Genomic DNA, 15,063 nt, shown 5'->3' with positions numbered 1-15,063 from the left:
CTGAGTACAAAGTATAAGGATGTTCAGGCTCTGGAGACAGCACCCTTGCCCAAATCCTGGTTCAGTGTCACGCCCAGGCAGAACTCAACTGCTCAGTGCCTTCTTTCCTCATCTATAAAATGTAAATAACAATAGCGCTTACATCACACTGATTTCGTAAGTTAACATATATAAAATTCTTAAAACATTGCTTGGTACATAATAAGCACACAGAAAATATCAGCCTCCTCTTTCCTTCCTCCCTCCCATCCTGCCTCCTATTCCTTCCTACTATTCCTTCCCTCCCTCCTTCCCAGGAAGGGAAGGAAGGAATCCTTCCTTCCTCCCTCCCTCCCCAGATGAATCTTAAGCATAGAATCCCTTGGCTAACTAAGAGATGAATGGGAGGTGAGGTGGGGCAAACAAATAGTATCAATAACTCCTTGCAAAGTCTCACATGACTGGAAGGGGATGCCCAGTAGGAAGAGGCAGACCAAACTGTGGTTTCTGGTGTTGTCATATTTTTTGGTTAAAAGCCTTATTTAGATGCTGAAAGAAGAGCCAGGTGGAGAGGGAGCCACTGAAGTGTCAATAGGCGCAGATTCAATGCCCGATAGAGCTGGATGCAGGAGCTGAAGCCACAGACCAGAAGGACACTGTCTCTCTTGAGACTAGAGGAACCACAGTAAGGGTACAGAGGTATCCGCACCTGTCTGCACTTTGGAGGTTGTTTTGCTTTGTGTGCAGTCTATTAATTTAGGGGCATTTTGTGCAGGTGGCTGGAAGTTGACTAGGTTGGGGTAGAGAGCCAACTACTGCCTGGTGGCAGCACAGAAGACTTGTTGGTACACTCCTCAGCACTGCTGGGCTGGTCCTGCCTCAGTGCCAGTGGCACACAAGCAGGTGTTTTCAGAGTCACCTGAATAGAGAGCCTATTACCTGGACTGACGTCAGGTGAAGGGCTATTGTTTTGTATTATTCATGTCATAGCATTTGGCCTGCTTTAAAGGAACTCTTCCTGACTACGGGGAAGAGAAAGTACTTTCTTATGAAGAACACAGCTTTATAATAGAATTTGTTGTGACGGCACTTCACCTGCCCAGGCTTTGTCTTTAAAAACCTATGTGCTTATAAACTTGGTAGCAGAAAGGTTTGAGAGGCAGTAAGCAACCAGCTAAGGATGTTATTGAAAATGTTACTGTCCCTCTCCAGCTCTCAGTTCTTATCTGCACAAGAGGGAGTGGGTCTGGGGCCTGCCTGCTTCCTTCCTCCCTCCCTCCCATTACCATGCATGCTTCCAGCTCCTAGCAGATGCAGGGTGCAACTGCAGGCCCTGTGGGTATGCAGAGATAGACAAAACCCAATTAAACCGTTGTTCCTACCCTCAGTTAATCTGCAGTTCTGCAGGGAAACTATAATTCAAATCACTGTGCTATAGTTCAGGTTTCATCACTTTGAAACACTTTCAGCATCTTCCCCACCAGTTCCCCTGCCTTTGTTTGTTTTCATCTACCACTTCCAGGAGGATCTTTCTGAAGCCCATGTCCATTCTGTATGCTGCTCTTCAGCCCCATAACACAACAGGCACTCCCATGACTTTTTTTTACTCATGCTTTCCTCTCCTTATACTCAGTGTCTCCCAATTCAATTTTCAAGGCCCAGCTCCTGGCTTTTCCTGCACCCATTCCCTTGGCGGACTGAATTGCCCCTTCCCGCCATGCTATCCACGCCTCAGTTTTAGCATTTATCAGGGTATGATTATCTACCTACCTGTCTGTCTCATCTAACAGCCTACAAGCACCTGTATTGGGGAGGAACAGACCTTAACTATTTGGTTTCCTCAGTGTCTGGCACTTAGCTGGTGCTGAATCAATGACGGTGAAGTCACTGAATATCATAGGTGAGGAGTGAGTTAGGAGAGGCACAATCTCTAGAAAAAGTGCTGGATATAAATGTCAGGGTGAAAACATTTCTGCCTCTACTCTCCCAAGCCATAGCCATGCATTTGGAGGAATCCGAGAGACCAAAGACCTGGGTTTGTTGTTTGTTTTTCATTTCAAACATAAGGAAACAAAGCATTCAACACCAAACACTCATGAACCCACCATACAGTTTAATAAATCTTGTCATTTTGTCATACTTACTTCAGATATTTTTTTCTTTTTTAAAGACATATTACAGGTAATGCATGCTCTGCATCCCAAAGGGATCCATTCTCTTTCTTTGTGAATTTGATATTCATCAGACTGATGTAGGTTTTGACACCTTTATTATATAGGCATGTATTTCTAAACAATGTTTTGTTCTGCTTTTCATATTTTAAAACATATTCACTTGATATTGATTCATACTAAATGTATGAAATTGCAATTTGTTTCCCCCTTAATATTTTTTGAGATGTACCCGTGTTGATATTTCAGATTTAATTATGATAATATGCTAATTTGTTTTGACAGTTGCATTCCATTAAGCGAATATACCAATGTTACTTGCTCATTCCCCTGCTGGTAGATTTTTTTTTTTGCTATTATAATTGATATGACAAAAACATCCTTGCATAGATGTAAGAGAGTTTTTCCCGTGTATTTGGAATTGGCATTTCTGGGTTTTAGGGAATACTCATCGTCAGCTTCACTAGCGAGCAACCTGTTGCCGTCCAGAGTGGCTGCACCAGTCTACTCTCATCCCTGCTGTTTACCCAGCATGCAGTACTGCCATCTGCACTTGGTAGTGTCAGACTGGAAAGTCTTGCCAATCTGATGGGGATAAAATGATCTCCTCCTGTGATTTTAATTTGCATTTCCCCAATTATCATGCAGATGAGCTTCTTATGTTTATTGGACATTTGGGTGACATTTATTTGTGAATTTCTGATTCATACCCTTTGTTTTGTATTCTATTGGGTGGGCTTTTCCTTACTGATTACAGTTCTTTATATATTCTTGGTATAGCCTGTGACTAGTCTTATCTGGTTTATTGTGTCTTGTTTTGAACAAGTTTTAATCTTAACTCAGGCACATTTTTGTATCTTATATGACCTGTAGTTTTGCTGTTGCTATTATTCTCTCTTTAAAAAGTATTTTCCCAACCCAATATCATAAATGTAATCTCTTTCATTTACATTCTCTTTCAAAAAATCTTAACATTGTACTCTCATGCATGTTCCATCTTCAAAGTTAATTTTTCCACATGGACAATTAATACCCACACTGTTTATTGGATGGCCTATCCTTCCCTTATTAACACCACCTCTGTCCTTTATCAGGTGTTCATGCATATGTTGGTCTACTTCTGGGCCCTCTGTTCTAGCCCATTGGTCTATTTGCCTACTCCCGCACTAATTCCTTCATATCAATGGCTCCATAACAGGTCTTAGCTGGCAGGGTCAGTCTGCCCTCCTTATTCTTCAAAATCACTTAAGCCATTCTTTGGCCATTTTTTTTCCATACAAATTTTACAACCAGCTTGTAAATGTCTAGGAAAACCCTTATGGAAATTTTGATAGGTTTTTTATTAAATTATATATTAATTTGAGAGAAAGTCTCATATTTATGGTACTGAATCTTCCAACCCATGGGCCAGATAAAGCTCTTCATCTATTTGGGTTTCCTTTTGTGCACAGGACCTGACAATGACCCCAGAGCATTGTTCCCAAAGGAATCCCCAGTGAAAAAGCAAAGACCATCTGAGAAAGCTATCACACTGGGTGTGTGCAGAGCCAAGCCAGCAGGAAATGAAAGCAAGCTGTCTATACTGACTGTTCAAGCATGGCTAATCCAGGGATGGTAAGTAAACTCCCGCTTCCTCATCACACTGAGGCAGGTACTGCTAGTCCACCATAACAGGTCCTCCATGCCTGGGGCCCTCCACTTCCTTCCCAACCTGTGGCATGCAGAGTAAAACCAAACCAAACCTCTCTAGGCAGACAAGCATTTGCTGGGACATTCTGACAACCCAATATTGGTTGCTCCAAGGGACTTCACAGGCCTGCACAAGGCTCTAAGCTTAGTCTTTAATAAATAGAAGTGCAGGCACATCAGATATGTAACCTTCTATTTTAGAGATTGCTTACCCTGGAGAAATGGTAGATTATAGGCAAACCAATTAGCTGAGTTGGCTGAATGGAGACATTCTTTGCTGCAGGATCTGGTATGAGCTTTTCATTCCAGCCACCAAGCTACTCTGTTTCTATATATACAGAGCCCTTGAAGTCTGGTCCCTGAATGCTGGGCAGTAGAAGCTCTTTATGGTTCCTTACACCTTTTATGGAAACAAATCCTTGACAATATAGTATGGAAAGATTACAAGAGAGGCATAAAGATCTCCGCCTTGCTCCCTTCTGGGCCTTTGCATCCAGCGCACAGTAGGTACTTGTCTGATGCAGGTTAGAGTCAGATAATATCCATTAAGTACTTATCATGTGTTAGGCCTTGGGTTAAATGCTTCAAAGATATGAAGCCATTCTGTCCTCACTTCAGTGGTATTATCTCCATTTGGAGATGAGAAACCAAGGTTCGGGGAGCTGAGGTGACTCATCCCATCAAGGTCACACAGCCAGTCAATGATCAAATTGTGAGCAGAGGTCTACCTACCTGTGACTGTGGAACTCAGGTCCCATGTCAGTGGAGGAAGTGAAGAAAAGGGAGAGAGGAGGAGAAAGAGGGGCAGGGAGAAACAGTGGAAGAAAGAGACAGGAAGAAGGAAGCTAAGAGTGAGGAGAGCAGGCTGATGGAGTTGAAGGCTGCAGGCCTCCCTCTGATGCAGACTCACATCCTGGGGTCCTGTGAGTCCAGAAATCTCATTGTAGCAGTCTTACCAGAATGCTGTGTTTGTCCCTTGGAAGAAGGAGAGAAGGAGGTCAGACATTCACAGATGAGGATCCTCTCTGAAGGGGGAGGCACAGTTCCTTGAGGGCTGGTGAGGGTAGGGGAGAATCCTGAGCCCAATGACTGAGATAACCCCACCCTTTATGATGGGGACAGAAAAGCCATAGCAACCTCATGACCTCTGTAGCCTAGAAGAGGGGCTCAACTAAAGACCAAAGGGAGCACCAGAGAGATGATCAAAAGACTATAATTTGGTTAAACATTAAAAAAAAACCTTCATCCCTGACTAGGTGGCTCAGCTGGTTGGAGTCTCGATCCATACCAAAAGGTTGTAGGTTCACTCCGCAGTCAGGGCATATACCTAGGTTGCCAGTTCAATTCCCAATCAGGGCACATATAGAAGGCAGCCAATTCATGTTTCTCTCTTATATAGATCTCTCTCTCTCTCTCTCCCCTCTCCCCCTTGCTCTCTCTCTCTCTTTGAAAGCAAAACAAAAAACAAAAACATATCCTCAGGTAAGGATTAAAGAAAAAATTCTCCAGAATATAAAAACTATTTATTGCTAGGGATAGAACTCTGGAAATTTTTTTGGTTCAAATGTTCTATTATATGCATGTATCACAATGGATATAATTCCCTTTTGCTTCATTTGCAGGATGTTAAAAGATCATCCCCACCTCTCAGTGGGTGGATGGAGTGGGTGTGTGTGTGCAGAGGGCTTAGCTGTGGGCCAGGGGTGGGGGGAGGCCAGGGCAGGGCAGGGCTGGCAGTACTGTGAGCACAGACTCCAAGGTGAGCTTTACCATTACATGTCGCATTGCTAGGCCATTACCTCAGACAGGAAGGAGCCTCTCAGGACTTCTGACTCCACTTTCACCTCCCTCTTTCCTGCTTCCAGCTCCCCAGAACTCCTCCCTTTTCTGATGGACGCTGAACAAGTTCCCTGAGGCCAACTCTTCCCCCAGGCTCTCTGGGGTATGGGCTTAATTAAAAACCAGTCCAGTTGCCCCCTCAATAGGAAATGGGGCAGACAGGATGCTGGTGCCAAAGCAAGCCAAAACCCTAGTCAGCGTGGGAGGCACCCACAAGCTTCCTGCTGTACCCACTGGGCCCAGTTGCAGGCCTGCCAGGACAGGAGAGGCTGGGGCTGGGTTCTTGGGGGAGCTGACTGGCTTTAGACCTGGCAGGGGCTCCTGGGCATGTGGGTGGGGCTCTGATAGGAAGATTCTTTGGCATTTGCCAAGGATACTTACCCTCAGGTGGGCAGCAGCATCTTGTTTCTGAAGGGACTTCCTGTATGAAACTTCCTGTTTGAAACAGGAACTCGTTTTAGAGTCAGGAACAGGATCTGGCTCGCAAGAGGAAAGGTGGGAAAAGTTAGTAACACCTTCGGATCCCAGCCAGAAGAGGCTCAGGGGGCTTCCCATTCACTGGGAAACCTGGGAGAATTGGAGCAGGAGCTCAGTCATGCAGATTGGCCGGAAGAAGGGCTGGAGCCCAAGGACAGCTTCCTCAGGAGCATTTGGGTCCTGAACAGAGATCTAAATCCTCCCTCTCCCACTGCACAGATGAGATTCCCACTAGGGCTCAGGCCTGGTTTCCCTCTCCTGGGTCATGGGCCTGGGCAGACCTAATAGGACAGTTTTAAGACCTGACCTGCAGGTAGGCCTGGCTGGGGTGAGCAGGGACTGACACCTTCACTGTCACTGTATGAATAACAAAGTGAGAATCTCAAGTGGAACCTCTTAATCATCTGATTTTACCCTCCAAAGTTGCTGATACTGACAAAGCACTTGGCTAGAGTTGATTCTGTCACTTCTGAAATTGGACAATTGCATTTCCTCATTCCCATACTGAAGAGTCCTTAGAAAAAAATGAAAAAGAGGAAACCAAGGCCCAGAGGGGTAAACACTACCAGCTAAATCATACCAGGTGGGTCACTTCCTCCATTCCTGGCCCTTGGCAGGCAGTGAGCACTGCTCAGTCACTGCGGTCTTTCCCACTGAGCCCAGGGCAGTTGACAATGCTCAGCAGGGCCCTGCAGGCCTTCCTCTCCAATTGCTCAACTTGAACCAACTCCTGTGTGATGACATGAGGAGCCAGAGAGGACAAACAGAAAGTGGGCTGCAGGGAAGACGGAATCATGGAGAACAAAAAGGTCTCTGTTATCCTTGGCCACAGTAACGTTCTGCTGCTATGGCAGATTTTATTTCCCAAAGGTGGTCCCAACATTGGGAACCATCTCCCACCTGACGTTCTCTTTTGACATGTGATCTTGCCATTTCTACATCAAGAGGTGGTATCTATTTCCTTACCCTCGTGAATCTGGGATGATGCTGTCGCTATTTTGGCCAATAAAATATAGAGGAGGTGATGCCATACCAGAACTAGCACAGCCAATTGGCCCTGAAGCTTCTTCTTACTGCCTCTTGGAACCCAGAGGCCATGTTGTGAGAAGCCATGCCACACAGAAAGGTCATGTGCAGTCAACAGCCCCAGCTGAGCCCCAGATGACAGCACCGAGCACCCGCCACCTGCACAAGCTGTCTCAGATGCCTCGTCTGCTTGCACCTTTAGATGACTACAGCCCCAGCTGACCTCTGACTGTAATCATGAAAAACTCCAAAGAGGAATTGCCCAGCTGACACCAATCAATGCACAGAACCATGGGCAACCTTATTAAATTGTTTTTAAGCCACTAATTTTGGGGTGGTTGTTACTCAGCAATAGATAGCTGGAACAGAAATACACTACTCCAAAACACCATAAACAACCATAAACAACCACCATAGATTATTTCTCGTGAGTCTAGTTGCTCGTCTGTCTTCAGTCAGTTGGCAGGTTGACTAGGGTCTGGCTGGCCCGGGGTGGCCTCAGCTGGGACAGCTTAGGTCTCTGTGATTTCTCACTCCTCGACAGGTTGCCCCAGGCGGTTCTCATGACAGCAGCAGGGATTTAACAGAGTAGAAGACACAGGCTTCTTCGGAGCCAAGTTTGGAAATGGTACACTATTGCTTCCACTGAGTACAGTTCAACCTCCTGGGCAGCGTATATTTAAAGGGTGGTAACGTGGATTCTATCCCTTGATGGGCAGAGCCACAAAGTCACATTATGAAGGGTGAGGATGCTGGGAGGGGGTTGAGCAGTGTGGCTGTTTTTGTAATCAGTGTATCCCAATATCTAATGAGGATATTAAGAAGCCAACAGGAAGAACAGAGACAGAATCATGGGTACAGAGAGCATTTTGATGGTTGGCAGATGGGAGGAGATTGTGGGGAAATGGATGAAGAGGTGAGGGGATTAAGATGTACAAATAGGTAGTTACAGAACAACCATGGAAATGTAAAGTACAGTATAGCAAATGGAGCAGTGAAAGAACCTATACACATGACCTTATGGACATAAACACTGGTGCGGGAATTGCCTGAGGGAGTGGGGGGGATGCTGAGTGGAGGGGAGCAAAGGGGGAAAAATTAGGACAATGGTAATAGCATAATCAATAAAATATAATTTTAAAAAAGAAGTCAGCTGGGGCGTGTGAGGTTTAAATCCCTATTCTGTTCTGACTGACATCTGTAGTTAAATCTCCATCACTCAGTGTTACTTTTCATTATTTAACTTTCCAGCCTATACACATGGAGGTTAGGAGAAGAGGGGCCACCAGGAGGAGCTTTTGAATGGCCAGCCCTCTCTGGTCCAGTGGTTTTCAGACAGTGCTCTGTGAAGCCCTGCACTTCCGTGGTGGCTTCTCAGTGGCTACCAGGAAGGGAGTGGTTTGTACAAGTGTGAGGTCCCCCCGTCTTAACCAGGGCAGCTCTGCTCTCTCTTGTCATTTCCTTTGGAGAAATGTTATACAGCTTTGAAAAAAATTTTTTAGAATGAGTCAAACTCCCGTGAACTAGACCAACCTCTCTATCTTATAGAAAATGAAACAGTCTTAGCGAAGTTGAGTGTCTGCTTCAAAGGAGTTCTTGGCTGGTATTAGAACCCTAGTCTACTGACTGACACATCATCCAATCCAGTACTAGTTCCTTACCTTATTTTCCCTTCCTTCACTGAGTGCAACACGGGAGAGGATTGCTGTAGCCAGGTGGACAGAGGAAAACTGAGGCACACAGAAGGCTATTCTGACACTTTTGCATTCTCTACTTCTCCCAACAAAGAGACCATTCATAGTCCTTGAGCCCTGAGCCTCAGTGACCCCCCCACCACACACACGCACATCCTCACATGATCCCCACAAGACTTGAACCCCAGAACCACAGACAGTTCAGCACATGGTATTGGCAGATGGGCTGAGCTTTCTGGTCAACCCCAGGGTGGAGCAGGGTACATGATAGAGCTGACTCCTTCAAGGACAGGTGGAGCTCCATCCAGAAGAAAAGCTCATTTCTGAGAAGAAATGGCTGGTCTTGCTGGGAGCCTGTGATCTTCTTATTCTTGTTTCAGTGCGTTAATTCCATTTCTTTCCAAGTTAGTTTTTTTAGGACGTGGGCTATTTATAGCTCCTCCTAAGCCCTTTCCAGTCTGTTTCCTGTTCAAGTACTGCATTAGTCACCAGAAAGAGTCTCAGGCAATCTCCGAGTCCCTGACTAATCTCAGCAACAGGGAACAGGGATGCTGGGCAGATGCAGAGCGGGTCCCAGTGAGGAGGGGACAAGCAGGAGACAGCAGGCTGCACAGGGAGGCAGAGGGAGCTTGTCCTCTGTCCTTTGGGTCATGAAGCCCTGAGACCTTGTGGCGTCCTGAAGTTTACTTAGCCCTTGGAGACACAGAATCTCTGCATAGGCACCTCCATTTGGCTGCATATTTTTGCCATTACTTGCTGACCTATTTGCACGCAGCTCCTTGCAAAGAATTCCCCCACAGGCCATATACGGTGATCTCATTGCACCACAAACAGGCTTCTATTTGAAGTGGTGATGGATGCTCCTTCTGACTTTTCCTCCTCCCTGTCCTTATATCTTTCCCTTTACTGCAGGCCGCCTCTGCTGCTCTGAGCCTTCTCCAAGTTCAGGTCTCATCAAGAGTATTCATTTCCCAGGAACTTACCAGCTTCATGTGAAAGGAAGGCCTTTGACTTGAGCTGAGTTTTTGTATCCACAGGCCCAGAAAGCAGTGACCTTGAGGCCAAGGGGAAGAAAAGGAGACTTCAGGCAGGTGAGTGGGCAAGAGGGCAGCAACCAAGTCCTCCATTCCTTTCACCTCTCTGTGCCTTGTTCATGTAGGTTCTTTGCCTGAAATGCACATTCTAGACTGGGGTGAAGGTATCAAGGGATCCATTGCTAGAAATCTTCAGCATGCCACCAACATCTCCTGGCAGGCTCTGGCCACCTTGACTGCTTTGATGAACTTCTACAAATTGCTGGTAAAGGAGATGAGTACAAGTTTTCTGACTCTGCCTTGCTGGGGACAAAAGAGGGAAAGGTAGAGGGAAGTCTGAGCTTCTATTTGCACAGCAAGTCAGCAGGTGGCCCACATCCCAGACACTATGATCTTTCCAACTGTAGCCTCCTCACCCCCAGTCCCTAAACACAGGGATTCATGTGTTTTGAACAAAGCTCCTGAAGGCTTCAGAGATAACACACTCAATGTTCTCCTCAGGGACAGTGGCCTTCTCAGCCCCAGGCTCAGGGTGCAAAGACTACCTAATACCAGACAGTCACTGAGCACCTACTTTGTGCAAGGCTGCTTGCCAAGTGCTGTGGAGACAAACACTCCAAGCCAGAGGTGGTCTTGGTGAGAGGGTACCTGATCTAAACACAACCCTCCCATCTAACTCAGAGGGCTGGCATGCACACCAGTGCCCTGAGCAGAAGAGGAAGAAGAGGAAGAGGGGAAGGAGAAGGAAATTAGACATGAGACGTGCCTGCCAGGCACCAGCCCGGATCCAGGCGTATCAGAGCAAACCTTAGCTGTGATTCACATCAGCAATCTGGCACAACTACGTTTATTTCCATCCTAGGAAATTTATTACAGACTGCCTACCCACAGAGCATGCTCAATTACATCCTCAGAAGGACAAGAGCCCAGAAGACGCAATCATGGATGGCTGACTCAGGCTTAGTCAGGGATAGGTTGCTTCTGCCAGCACTTGAGGCCTTGGAACTGATTCCCAAGAGATGGGTGACCCAGGAGCGAGGCAGGGACGTGAGGATCAAGCAGGGACATAGCTCCTCTGGGGCCATATAGTAGATTCTGAATCAGAGAGCATTCTGAATTGAGACCCTCTTTCAATTTTCTGTTAAAATGAGACCCTCCCCCTCTTCCACCTTTTAAATGATGAAAATCAACACCATACACTAAAGTCCAGAGAACATTATACATTCTAATAACTATAAAGCAAAAGCCAACAGACTCACAACTCACATCAAGAAATGAAATATTGTCAATACTCCAAAGTCCCCCTGCATGTCTCTCCCTAATCACACCCTCCCTCCCCTTTAGATGTTGCGGTGTCTATTTCTTTTCCTTTTAGTTTTACTACCTAAGTTCGCATCCCTAAAAAATAAATAATAAAACTATTGCCCGTTTTGAGCTTCATATGAGTAAAGTGTTTAGGGGGTTTTGTGAGTCTGGCTTCTTTTGATCCGCTATGTGCATGAGGTTCATCCATGGTGTCATGCGTAGCTGTCCAGTACTGTTACAGCTGCATGGTATTCCACTGCATGGCTATGCCGTGTGTATTTGTCCACACTTCTACTGATAAACATTTGGGTTGTTTGCAGGTTTTGACTACTATGAACAACACTTGCAATGAGCATTCTTGGTACGTACTAGCATATCCTGGTGCAAATGTGCACGTATTTCTCCAGGACTTATTCCTGAAGTGGAATTGCTGGGTGGTAGGATATGCATGTTTTCGCCTTTACTAAATAGTAACAAATGGCGTCCGAATGGCTGCACTGCTGGTGGCTCCAACACACTGTCAGAATTTCGGGGACATTTCTGTGGTGTATGTGACCAAAGGGATGGCATATTTAGCACTGCCTTGGAAATCTTAGAGGTGCAGTAGCTACATTGATTTTGTAATAACATTTGTTCATTTTTTTAAAAGATTTTATTTATTTATTTTTAGGGAGGGGGAGGGAGGGAGAAAGAGGGAGAGAAACATTGATGCGTGCGAGATCCATCAATCAGTTGCCTCTCACATGCCCCCCAACTGAGTGCCTGGCCTGCAACCCAGGTATGTGCCCTGACTGGGAACCGAACTGGCGACCTTTTGGTTCACAGGCGAGTGCTCAGTCCACTGAGCCACACCAGCCAGGGCACATTTGTTCATTTTTAAATAAAGAAAAATAAAAATGAATTGGCCTTAAACCCCACTGATGAGAAAATGTTTTTGACATTTTTCAAAAATAACACCTCCATATGTTATTCGTTACAGAAAGGCATAAAGTGAAAAGGCTAAACCGTCTTCCTTAGCACCTCCTCACCCCTCTTCCTTCCCACAGGGACCCACCAGCCAGACTTTCTTAGGCACATTCCCCAAAATTATTTCTTCAGCAGCCAAACCCAGCACAAAGGAGCATCAGAGAATTGATGTTAGCTGCCCCACCTAAAGGAGGGGAGGGCCAAAGCATTCCAGGCCCTCGGCCTCCTCCCACCCTGCCCTGGCTGCAGATGAGATGGACTCAGCCACCTGGCTCCAGGCGGCCTCCCCAGCAGGCCAGCTAGCCTGACCCTCCACCGCCCCCGCCCAGCCCCACCCACACCTTTTATGGAGGATCCCCTTCTGAGAAAGTCACAGTGGGGGAATATGTACTGAATGAAAATACCCTAAAGGGAAAGATTTTCCTGCTGATTACATGTCTGGTGCTCTACAAAAATCATTTTTTTCCACAGTGATTCATCCAGGGATCATCGGAAACAGCCTGCCGAGGAAGATGCCTTCATTCTTCCCAAGCCTTGATCAGGGCTATACAGCCCTGTGCTGATTTGTGCTTCGAAGCCTCCTCACTTTCCCATCGCCACCTGCCTCCAAAACTTAGGGCAGAAGACTGAATAGTGCCTGAGGTTTACATCGGTATTAAGTCATGTGTATCCACAAACATGCTTTTGCATATGTGATATATCACATCCATTGATTTGTGACTATTATACCAACCTTGCATCCCCAGGATAAATCCCACTCAATCATGATGTATGATCTTTTTAATGTATTGCTGGATTGTTCACTAATATTTTGTTAAGGATCTTAGCATCTATATTCATCAGGGATATTGGCCTATAATTCTCTTTCTTTGTGGTGTCTTCATCTGGCTTTGGAATTAGGATAACACTGGCCTCGTAAAAAGAGCTTGGAAGTCTTCCCTCCTCTTGAATTATTTTGGAATAATTTCAGAAGGATAGGTGTTAACACTTCTTTGAACGCTTGGTAAATTTTGCCTGTGAAGCCATATGATCCAGGACTCTTGTTTGCTGGGAGTTTTTGATTACTGTTTCAATTTCATTTGTTGTTATCATTCTATCCAGGTGTCCTGATTCTTCTTAATTCAGCTTTGGAAGATTGCATGTTTCTAGAAATGTATCCATGTCGCTCAGTTTGTCCAAGTTCTTGGCATATAATTGTTCATAGTAATTTTTTACAGTCTCTTGTATTTCTGTGATATCAATTGTTACTTCACCTTTTTCATTTCTGGTTTTATTTATTTGGGTCCTCTCTTTTTCTTTGATGAGTCTGCTTAAAGTTTTCTCCATCTTTATCCTTGCAAAGAACCAGCACCTGTTTTCATTGATCTGCTGTGCTGTTTATTTAGTCTCTATGAGGTCGGTTGGGAAAATGTCCAGCCATTGTTAATGTAACAAGAATGGTTTGTGCGGCATCAATGTAACCTGGCAGCCAAGGAGAGTGGACTGGGATACACAAGTATGAACAATGACAACTTTACTGTACTAGTCAGTGGAAATGGTAGACACCACTGAGTGAGCATGCGTACTCTATGGCTGTCACATTCAATATGACTGAGCAAGTAGAGCACTGGATCTGCACCAAATTTTGCATTAAGCTTGAACATTCCTCTGCAGAAACTACTCAGATGATTGAAAAGGCCACAACTATGGGCTACTGGTGATTGACAGCTTCATCACAACGATACGCCCACTTTATGTATCACATTTCATACAGAGTTTTGGGGCAACACATCAAATCACCCTGGCAACTCAGACCCCCTGCAGCCCACATTTGGCACCCTACAACTTCTGGCTTTTCCCAAAACTAAGATTACCTCAGAAAGGGAAAAGATTTCAGACTGTTGATCAGATTCAGAAAAATAGGACAGGGCAGCTGATGGCAAGTGGGAGAACTGTGTGAGGTCCCAAGGTGCCTACTTTGAAGCAGACTGAGGCATCATTGTCCTATGTACAGTGCTTATTGTAGCTTGTATCTTCTTCAACAAATATCCCTATTTACTGTATTACATGCCTGGATACTCTCTGGAGAGACCTCATATGTCATTTATTTCTGCCCTGACATTGATTGTCTCCTTCATTCTACTTGCTCTGGGCTTTGTTTGTTGCTGTTTTCTAGTTCTTTTAGGTGTGGGGTTGGATTGATTGAGATTTTTCTTGGTTCTCTTGGTATGTCTGTAATGCTATGAACTTCCCTCTCAGGACTACCTTCTCTATGTCCCATAGATGTTGGGTTGTTCTGTGTTCATTTTCATTTGTTTCTGGTAATTTTTTATTTTTTCTTTGATCTCATTGCTAACCCATTCATTATTTAATAACATGCTATTTAACCTTCATATGTTTGAATGTTTTTGAGTCTTTTTATTGAGGTTGATTTCTAATTTCATGCTATTACAATGTGAGAAAATGCTTGATGTGATTTTAATCTTCTTGAATTTGTTAAGACTTCTTTTGTGACCTAACATGTGGTCTGTCTTTGAGAATCACCCATGCACTCTTGAGAAGAATGTGTATTCTGCTGCTTTGGGATGAAATGTTCTGTAAATATAAATTAAAATTAAATCCATTTGATCTAGGGTATCATTTAATGTTACTGTCTCCTTGTTGATATTTTGTTTGGAAGCTCTATCCACTGATGAAGTTGGCGGGGGGGAGTGTTAAAATCATTTGCATGGAATATTTTCCTCCATACCTTTACTCTCAGTGTATGAAAATCTTTTGTTCTGAGATGGGTTTCCTATAGACAGCATATATATGGGTCATGTTTTTTATACATTTGGTTACTTTGTCTTTTGGAGAGACATAAGGTTGATTGGAGCATTTAATCCATTTATTTTTAAGATTATT

At 44.8% G+C, this 15,063-nt stretch overlaps 1 long non-coding RNA gene across 1 annotated transcript; it reads right to left on the bottom strand.

The window, feature by feature from the left end:
* Positions 1-6,134, bottom strand: LOC119050312 (uncharacterized). The gene is made up of 3 exons (XR_005082728.2): positions 6,060-6,134; positions 4,572-4,814; positions 1-112 (listed from the first exon to the last, which is right to left on the bottom strand). It is a non-coding gene; the product is annotated as an uncharacterized LOC119050312 (long non-coding RNA).
* Positions 6,135-15,063: the final 8,929 nt, after the last annotated feature.

This window comes from Artibeus jamaicensis, unplaced genomic scaffold (genome assembly GCF_021234435.1).
Source record: "Artibeus jamaicensis isolate MK-2021 breed Jamaican fruit bat unplaced genomic scaffold, CSHL_Jam_final contig_797, whole genome shotgun sequence".
Taxonomy (NCBI): Eukaryota; Metazoa; Chordata; class Mammalia; order Chiroptera; family Phyllostomidae; genus Artibeus; species Artibeus jamaicensis.
This window is presented reverse-complemented; position numbering and strand designations above follow the sequence as displayed.